The sequence below is a fragment of the Carassius auratus genome, chromosome 18, assembly GCF_003368295.1.
Source record: "Carassius auratus strain Wakin chromosome 18, ASM336829v1, whole genome shotgun sequence".
NCBI lineage: Eukaryota > Metazoa > Chordata > Actinopteri > Cypriniformes > Cyprinidae > Carassius > Carassius auratus.
The window spans coordinates 8588767-8597365 of NC_039260.1; the positions used below are offsets into that span (position 1 = coordinate 8588767).

General features: G+C 35.7%; 1 long non-coding RNA gene across 1 annotated transcript; it reads right to left on the reverse strand.

Annotated features, from left to right (window-relative positions):
• Positions 1-6511: 6511 nt before the first annotated feature.
• On the reverse strand, positions 6512-7889 carry LOC113118780 (uncharacterized). Its single transcript, XR_003294371.1, has 4 exons — positions 7545-7889; positions 7373-7425; positions 7187-7257; positions 6512-6593 (listed from the first exon to the last, which is right to left on the reverse strand). It is a non-coding gene; the product is annotated as an uncharacterized LOC113118780 (long non-coding RNA).
• Between the last annotated feature and the right edge of the window lie 710 nt (positions 7890-8599).

Sequence of the window (8599 nt, forward strand, 5' to 3'; positions counted from 1 at the left end):
CTAATAAATAACATTTGATTATTTATTGTTTTTTTAATTATTATTTGTAACTCGAGTGATTTTTAAACGATGCTCGTTACATGTAGAAGTTAGAATCAATAATTTAGTTCTCTTTGTTAAAATGAAACTGTAAAACAATTACAAAGCTTTGCAAAGATAATTGTGCCGGAAATCTGCAGGGGAACTTTGAGGTGATTTAACAATGAGTCACAAGTCTTAACGCTTTTTTCTACTCCAGTAGAATAGGTTTATGAGAGATTCAGGGGGGTTCATTCAGCAAAACACGAAACTGCCACCTTGATTTAATAATTTATAACAAAGAATTGATTGGAATATGCAATTTATATAAGATGAACTGTGAAGACTGTAAATGATGAGTTAAGAGCTCCCTCTGGTGGCTGAACAATGTCCACACAGCTGAATGAATTACACTGTACTGTTTAGTGTCCAGCTGACTATGGCCTAAGTAAACGAATGATAGTACTACCAGATATATTAGATATATAAGGCAGATATTCAGTACCATGATATACTGTATTACCTGAAATCATGGAATATTACCGGAACTGTATTGTCTGAAATCATCACTGTACAATAGAATCACCACAGTACTTTTTTTTATTATACTGGGCTTTCAATTATCTGATCATTATGTATTTGTAATATTTAAAATGTTGTTATTGTAACTGCATAATTAACAAATGAACTTTAAACCTGCCAGCTATCACTAAAAAAGGTGTCTGAGAAATCAGGCTTTCTGTCATTTACATGAGGTTGGCTTGTATGACTGAATGGAAGAAGAGGTAAGTGTTTTCAAAACTTTTTCGGTTTTTCTGTTAGGTGCTGGTGGCACAAAAATCATTTACAACAACTTTAAGATTCTCAGATAAAAACAGTTAATGGTTATCATGTAGTTTACAATGCCATTGTCAGTCTTTATCACAGTGCTGCATTGTTTGTCCTGTCAGCTTCCTGTTTCCTGCAGCAGAGCCGGGTCTCTTGTGGGGATAGAGTTATGCTGCTCTAGATCTGCCTGAGAAAATAAAATGTTTTCTTTAATGATAAATGATGTGGATTATGTAATGTGCTTTAAAAAAGTATATTCAAATCCACACACATTTATTTTACTTCACACTGTTTAAGCAGTTCAGAGACACTTTAATGGTGTGAAATGATTTCTTGTTTTTAATGAACAGAACCCTTGTTGTGACCTCCGTGACCTGGTAATGAGGACAGCAGTAGGATTGGGTTTTTCTACTTGGTGATTGGGCAAGGTGACAAATGCTTCTCACATTCTTCTTTTATAATGATTTTGATGTTAGTAAAATGCAGTATCTACAGTATATAGGACAGGGTACAACAGAGAATATTTTCTTCCCCTCGAGCCCCTGAATTTAGTAGAGGTTATGTAACCACAAAACAAACACTGACTGCAATAACATACTATCAAATTAGCCATGATTCAGCTGCAGAAATTCACTAAGCTTTGGAAATTACAGATCAAGTCTCTCGGTTTAGTTTTATTTTCAAGTGTAGATTTGCATTACCATTCAACAGTCTAGGGACTGTAAGATAAAATTAATACTTTCATTCATCAAGGATGCATTAAATTGAGAAAAAGTGACAGTAAATATTTCTCCTTTTTAAGTTGATCCGTTCAAGAGTTCAACACCATCTTGCTGTGGTTGGTGGTAATCAGTCACTATAAGATTCACTTCATGCCATGTATGCCCAGGGAATGGACCATATTCCTAAACCATTAAATATAAAAAAATAAACATCACTGATATAATACTTCTCAGTATTTTTAACAGGATAAACTCATAAAATGATCTACAAAATCGCATACTGAAGCCATCTGCTGTATCTACCAGTCTACTGACGGACACATAATCAGAGCCTTTCTGTAGTTGGCTTTGTGAAATAGTTTGACAGTTTTGCTACCAATCATGTCAAGAGTGACAGAGCCGGATGTCTGGTGCTCCATTTCAGCGAGGGTATGCTGATAAATGATGGACAGACCGTCTGATTTGCATAACCGTCTTGATGCCATCTATTAGAGTGCTGGAGGCAAGTGAAGAGTGCACTGGAAATGATTGGGAAACTGGGAAAAAGTATAGGGAAATGTGGTTTGATTTGAATTCACATCACTCTATTAGCATCACAGCTCAATATGCTGGAGCATATGTGCTGATCACTAGGCCACAGCTCACGTTTAAGCTAAATTCAAACTAAAGACTGATTTCACAGCTCCTTCAGCTTATTCTGAGGTCATCATATAATGTTGAATCACATAATAATGAATTCAACAGATGTTGATTGTCTCATGTAACTCCAATAATAGGCTGAATTATGTTAAATGGAGCTCAGTATTACTGGGTTTGTCCTTTGGTTTATGGTTAAGGGTGAAGGCAGAGTGACATACTGTACAGGGAGAACAGCAGTGGTACAGAAACAGAGAGAGAAATGAACTGCTGATTCAGGCCACTAGAGTCCACCGTCCTGTCAAGCTGTCAAATCACACACAACTGTCACTACAGCCCTGCTCACTTACTGGTATAGCTGCTGTAGTCTAAACTAAGCGTTCTAGCTGAAGTCAGCATACTTATGCTTGTCCTTCTCCTCCAGGCCTTAAGATGGCCCCCTTGTACCTCCTCTGTGACACCTCTTCCACATACAGGAGTGGGCAGATGTGTAAAAAGTAAAAGTAAAAAAAAATGCTACAAAGTGTTTGTAAGCAGCAGTGTGTGGTAATTAGCTTATTTTAAGAACAGATGAAGTCAGCAGCTCTTAGAAGTATAGATGTGAAGGTAGTATTTGTGTTCCCATACATGGACAAATTCAATATCAGTTGTATCCCCTAGACAGTAAATGGAGGCTTTAGTTTAAGTTTCCTGAAAAAGGCTTGAATGTGAACTCAAACTTTTCTTATCAAAGATCAAATCATGCAATATTATGCTACCATATAGCAAAAGTATCATGCCATTGGTCTAATTTTTCTCACTACATCCCAGGGGTTGGCAAGTTCGGTCCTAGATAGCCACAGATAGTCCTGCAGAATTCAGCTCTAACCTGATTGGGGTTGAAGCTGAACTCTATAGGACTATCTGCGGCTATCTAGGACCGAACTTGCCAACCCTTGCTACATCCCATCAAATATTTAGTTTGTTTCTGTTTATACAGTATGTATCCTATAAGGAAATTTAGTAGAAAACATCTGAGACAAAGTTCTAAGACTCACCCACTCACGTTTTGTCTCACTGTATATCCTGTTTCTCTCAGAAATACTTCAAATTATGGAAATAATCTTCAATTCACTTTGGCTTCAAGTATCCTGAACTGCAAAAGCATAACCTCTGAGCAATTAAATTTCCCTTTGGGTTTGTGTGTTTGTGTGGGCATGTGCTGGAAACATATGAACTGTGAGTCAGGAAAATCAATATGGGTTTACAAGAAATATCAGTGAGTGGTAGTATACATCTCAGTAGCGTTGGAGGAAGTATGATTACACTTATAGCATCCCTGCTGTACGTTAGCCTATGCTCTGATTGCCACTCTAATCAGAGACTGATTTAGTCCTCTGTTCAAAGCTTCAGGTCTGTGTGAGTCACTGGCCTTGCTGTACTCTCTCCTGGGCCCCTTGGGGCCTCTCTGATTGGGTTTTAATTTGCCGGTCAGGGGTTGACACTGGTGCTTTATTAGCTCAGCTACGGGTTGAGTTATGTACAGCATCGCCTTTGTGCTATTGATCTGTGATTTCCACAACAAGGTCATTGTAAGGAGAGACAAGGGAATGGATTAATCAACATCCAATAATGCCATCGCTGTGCCAGGTGTTACGTGCAGACATTAAACATTTCCATCAAAGCTCCTGTTGCTGGCCATCGCTTCACTAATGGCATCGTGGAGGAGCTGTATACGTGTTTAAAGTGTCAATAAGAATTAGTGGAAGAATTCATTCCGTTATTAATAATCCTGAAAATAAATACATTTAATATTGTGAACACCAGAACCATTTATATAATATAATATAATATAATATAATATAATAGCATTTTATTCTTATAATATTTCCTAGTATTTATGCATTTCCTTTTGTTTTCTGCTATATGTATTGTACACGTTGAAATTTCTTTCCTTTAGAAAAAAGAAAAAACCTTCATATATATTAGGGTGGCCCTTATTTTTGGACTTTTGAAATCTTCTGCTCTCAACCTCCCAGTCAACTCTCCTTTGTAAGAAATGGAAATCTGAATAAATAAGCTTTCCACTGATGTATGGTTTATTAGGATCAGACAACATTTGGCCAAGATACAACTATTTGAACATCTGGAATCTGAGGGTGCATAAAAAAAAAACTATCTTAATACTAAGAAAATCACCTTTAAAGTGGTCCAAATGAAGTTCTTAGCAATGCATGTTACTAATCAAAAATTAAGTTTTTATATATTTATGGTACAAAATTTAACAAATGTCTTCATGGAACATGATCTTTACTTAATATCCTAATGATTTTGGCATAAAAGAAAAATCAATCATTTTGACCCAAACATTAAAAAAAAATTTTTTGGCTATTGCTACAAATATGCTCCAGTGACTTAAGACTTAACAGTGACTTAATGTGTATATATGTATGTATGTGTGTGTGTGTGTGTGTGTGTTAAAAAAAATTGCTGGGTTAAAAATGACCCAACTTGACAATAATACATTTATTTGACAACCCAGCGCTGGGTAAATATTGGACAAAACACATGCTGGGTTATTTTGACCCAGCAGGTTGGGTTAAATGTTGTTAAAAGAAGTACTATATTGCTGGCTTAAAATGAGCAGGAAATTTAAAAACCACACACATAATTACTATAGGCAACAGCAATAATCAAAAAATTTACATTTATTATTAAAGGGGTGGTTAATTTTTTTTTTCTTTTTCTTTTTTTGTGTGTTTGTTTCTGGGGGATACAGTCTAACGTGTTAATGCTTCATTAAAAAAAAAAAAAAAAAAAAAAAACATTATTTTTCACACATTTTACCTTTATTCCACACAGATCTGTCCCTTCTCCTATAAACGCACTGATCATTGACTGTTTTATGAAGCCTCTCCCTAACAAATATGCGATGGGCTCTGATTGGTTAGCTAGTCCAGTGTGTTGTGATTGGCTAAAACACCTCTAGTGCGCATCTAAAGGTCCCCTCACCTTAGCTGCATGTGCTCCAGTTGTATTGTAAACAATGTAGTTGTCTATATTGCTTATCAATTTGAGCCCGACTGAGACATAGATGATTGCATAGAACTTGCAAGCACAGAACATGCAAGCATGGCTCTTGATTTGAAGGCATTAAACTGCCAGTATTTTTAAAGAAAATATCTCTGTTTGCATTGAACTTTCAGCGCCGCAACATTACACATTAACTAACGTTAAAAAAATTGAAGTTGTATCAACCACCACCTACTAGCATTTTATTTTATTATTTAGAGATGCATTTCATTAAAGAAATAATTTCCATATTTCCATTAGTAATAATAATAAAATTAATTATTAAAGGTATATGTCACCAATCCGAAAATGAAAATTGTGTCATCATTTACTCACCCTCATGGTCCTAAGGTGTATAATACATTTTATGAAACAAAATATTTCTAGCTGAAGCTATACTTTTTTCTAATGTCTGTTTGATGCTTTACACAACAATGACTTCAAATTATCTTTTGGGAGTAATTTCTCAGCCAAATTTGATGTGCTATTAATTTGTCATTAATTAGATTAAAGGGATAGTTCACCCAAAAATGAAGATTAGACCATAAATTACTCAGTCATGTGAGACACTTTTTTTTTTTTTTTTTTTTTTAATGGATGTGCTTTGTATTAAACTTCTCATGGACTGATGCAGTGCATCACCCGCTGAGTGGCATCCAACACTTTTCCAACATTTGATGCAACTAAATAACCCCAACTGGATTCGTCTGAAAGAAGTAAGTCATATACACTTACTTCAGGGTGAGTAATTTATGGCTTAATTTTCATTTTTGGGTGAACTAATTCTTTAACACTGTACAAATTGTGAATAATAACAGAATGCAATGATGTGGAAATGTCAATATTTTATACAGAATACAAATGTATCAAATGTATGAAAATGTATACTGTTGAGGGAAAAATACGTTGATTTTAAATTTCATGGCATCAACACATCTCAAAAAAGTTGGGACAAGGCCATGTTTACCACTGTGTGCAAATGACTGGGGACTGAGGAGAGAAGTTGCTCAAGTTTAGGAATAGGAATGTTGTCCCATTCTTCTCTAAAACAGGCTTCTAGTTGCTCAACTGTCTTAGGTTTTCTTTGTCGCATCTTTTTCTTTATGATGCGCCAAATGTTTTCTACACAGCAAATTTTAAAGAGTGGATTTAACTCCCTTACAGTCAAATTTTTTTAAGAAAGAGATCAGGCTCTTTATTATTATTATTAATAAAATAAACATGACAAACATGATAATCTTAAAATATGCAATTGTGGCTTACTCATGTATTGGTGGCTTCATACTCTTCAAACACATCATCTCCTTTTGATTGTTCTGTTAAGCCAGCATGAACCATCTGTAACAATATAAAAAAAAGGTTTCCTTAAAATTGTAATATCAAACCCATACAACTCCCTTTTGCTAAATACAAAACATAATGTAATGCTTAATGATAATATCATAATAAACGTTAGTTAACTGCAACTCATGTGCCATATCAATTGTCTCTGGCCATACTCCAAGACTTGTGGCGGCACAAAATCACTTTGAATGATGAAGAGAGTTTGAGTTTACTGAAAAGTGTTATTTTCAAATTAATTAAAGGAAAACTGCACTCAAATCCAACATGAAATCCACAACATGAAAACTAAATTCATGCTTAATGAAATCACACAAATTGGTAATGAGACAGACAAGAACAATTTACTTATATTGCCATTTATATTTGAGCAGTTTTGCAGTGGTTTGATTTGACATTATGACGTGTTACATACTGTATTATAAATGAGGTAAAAGTTAACGTTTAAAAAACTTCTGGCGTTTCCCTTCAGTTTCAGATTTCATCTGTGAAAATGTTTCGGAACGTTTTGGCACGCACAGCATATAACTATCGTCATAAAGTGATATTATTTTCTAAAACACATATCGTAAAATTAATAAAACACTTACTTTTGGTCTTTTCCTTGTTAAGACCAATTTCCCCATCTGCTCCAGAGCATCGCGAGGGAAAGAAAATATCTCTGAGAAAAAGTTTAGGAGTGTAACGTTACAGCAGATACGTTAGATATTACTATAAATAACATGATGTTATTAAACACATTTTTAATTAGGTAACGTTTAAAATGGTTAACTTACTTCTGGTGTTTCCAAGTGACCTCCACATCTGCGCACTGCAGAGCAATTCAAATCTGTGAGAAACGGTTAACGTTAACGTTAGGCTTGTTCAGGTGTGCGCAGCAAATAAATATCGTCATATAGAAATATTATCTTATAAAATACATATCGTAAATGTGGTAAAACACTTAACTGTTACTACTTAACTGTCTGTGTTTTCCTTGTTAAAACCAACTTCCCTGTCAACTTTCGCATCGCTGGTGAAAGGAAATATCGCACTGGGAAAAGGTTTAGGAATGTACACCGCATAAATATCACCTTAAATCAATGTGATGCTATAAAATATATATTTTAAATGAGATTTTCCCTTTTGAAAAAAAGTCCTTGTCTGTTCCGCTTCGCGAGTGAAAGGAAACGTCTCTGAGAAACGTTTAGGCGCATACATCACATACATATCGTTATAAAATGATTTGATATTACAAAACATATTTGTAAGTAAGACTAAACACTTTATTTCACTGTCTTACTTCCTTATGCACTTCGCATTGCGAGCAAAGAAAATGGCGTCTTTGATTTCAGACAGGTCAGGCTCGCACACGAGAAAATGTCCCGGATGTGTCTAATAACACTCAACAGTGTTAATAAGGGGTTATGCTCCGGTTTTACACCACAAGAGGGGCTGTTTACACCAGCTAGTTATTCGTTTGAAATTCAACACCACAACTTAAACTCTTTAGTCTGAAAGTCCTCAACACTGGGATTTCAACACTTTTGCTGTGTATGGGTGTAAGATCTGGACCACAGGCTGGCCATTTCAGTACCCGGATCCTTCTACACAGCCATGATGTTGTAATTGATGCAGTATGTGGTCTGGCATTATCATGTTGGAAAATGCAAGGTCTTCCCTGAAAGAGACAACGTCTGGATGGGAGCATATGTTGTTCTAGAACTTGGATATACCTTTCAGCATTGACAGTGCCTCTCCAGATGTGTAAGCTGCCGATGCCACACACACTCATGCAACCCCACACCATCAGAGATGCAGGCTTCTGAACTGAGCGCTGATAACAACTTGGGTTGTCCTTGGCCCAGAGAAAACACCTGTGCTTCTGGATCATGTTTAGATATGGCTTCTTTTTTGACCTATAGAGTTTTAGCCGGCAACGGTGAATGGCATGGTGGATTGTGTTCACCGACAATTCTCTGGAAATATTCCTGAGCCCATGTTGTGATTTCCAATTACAGTAG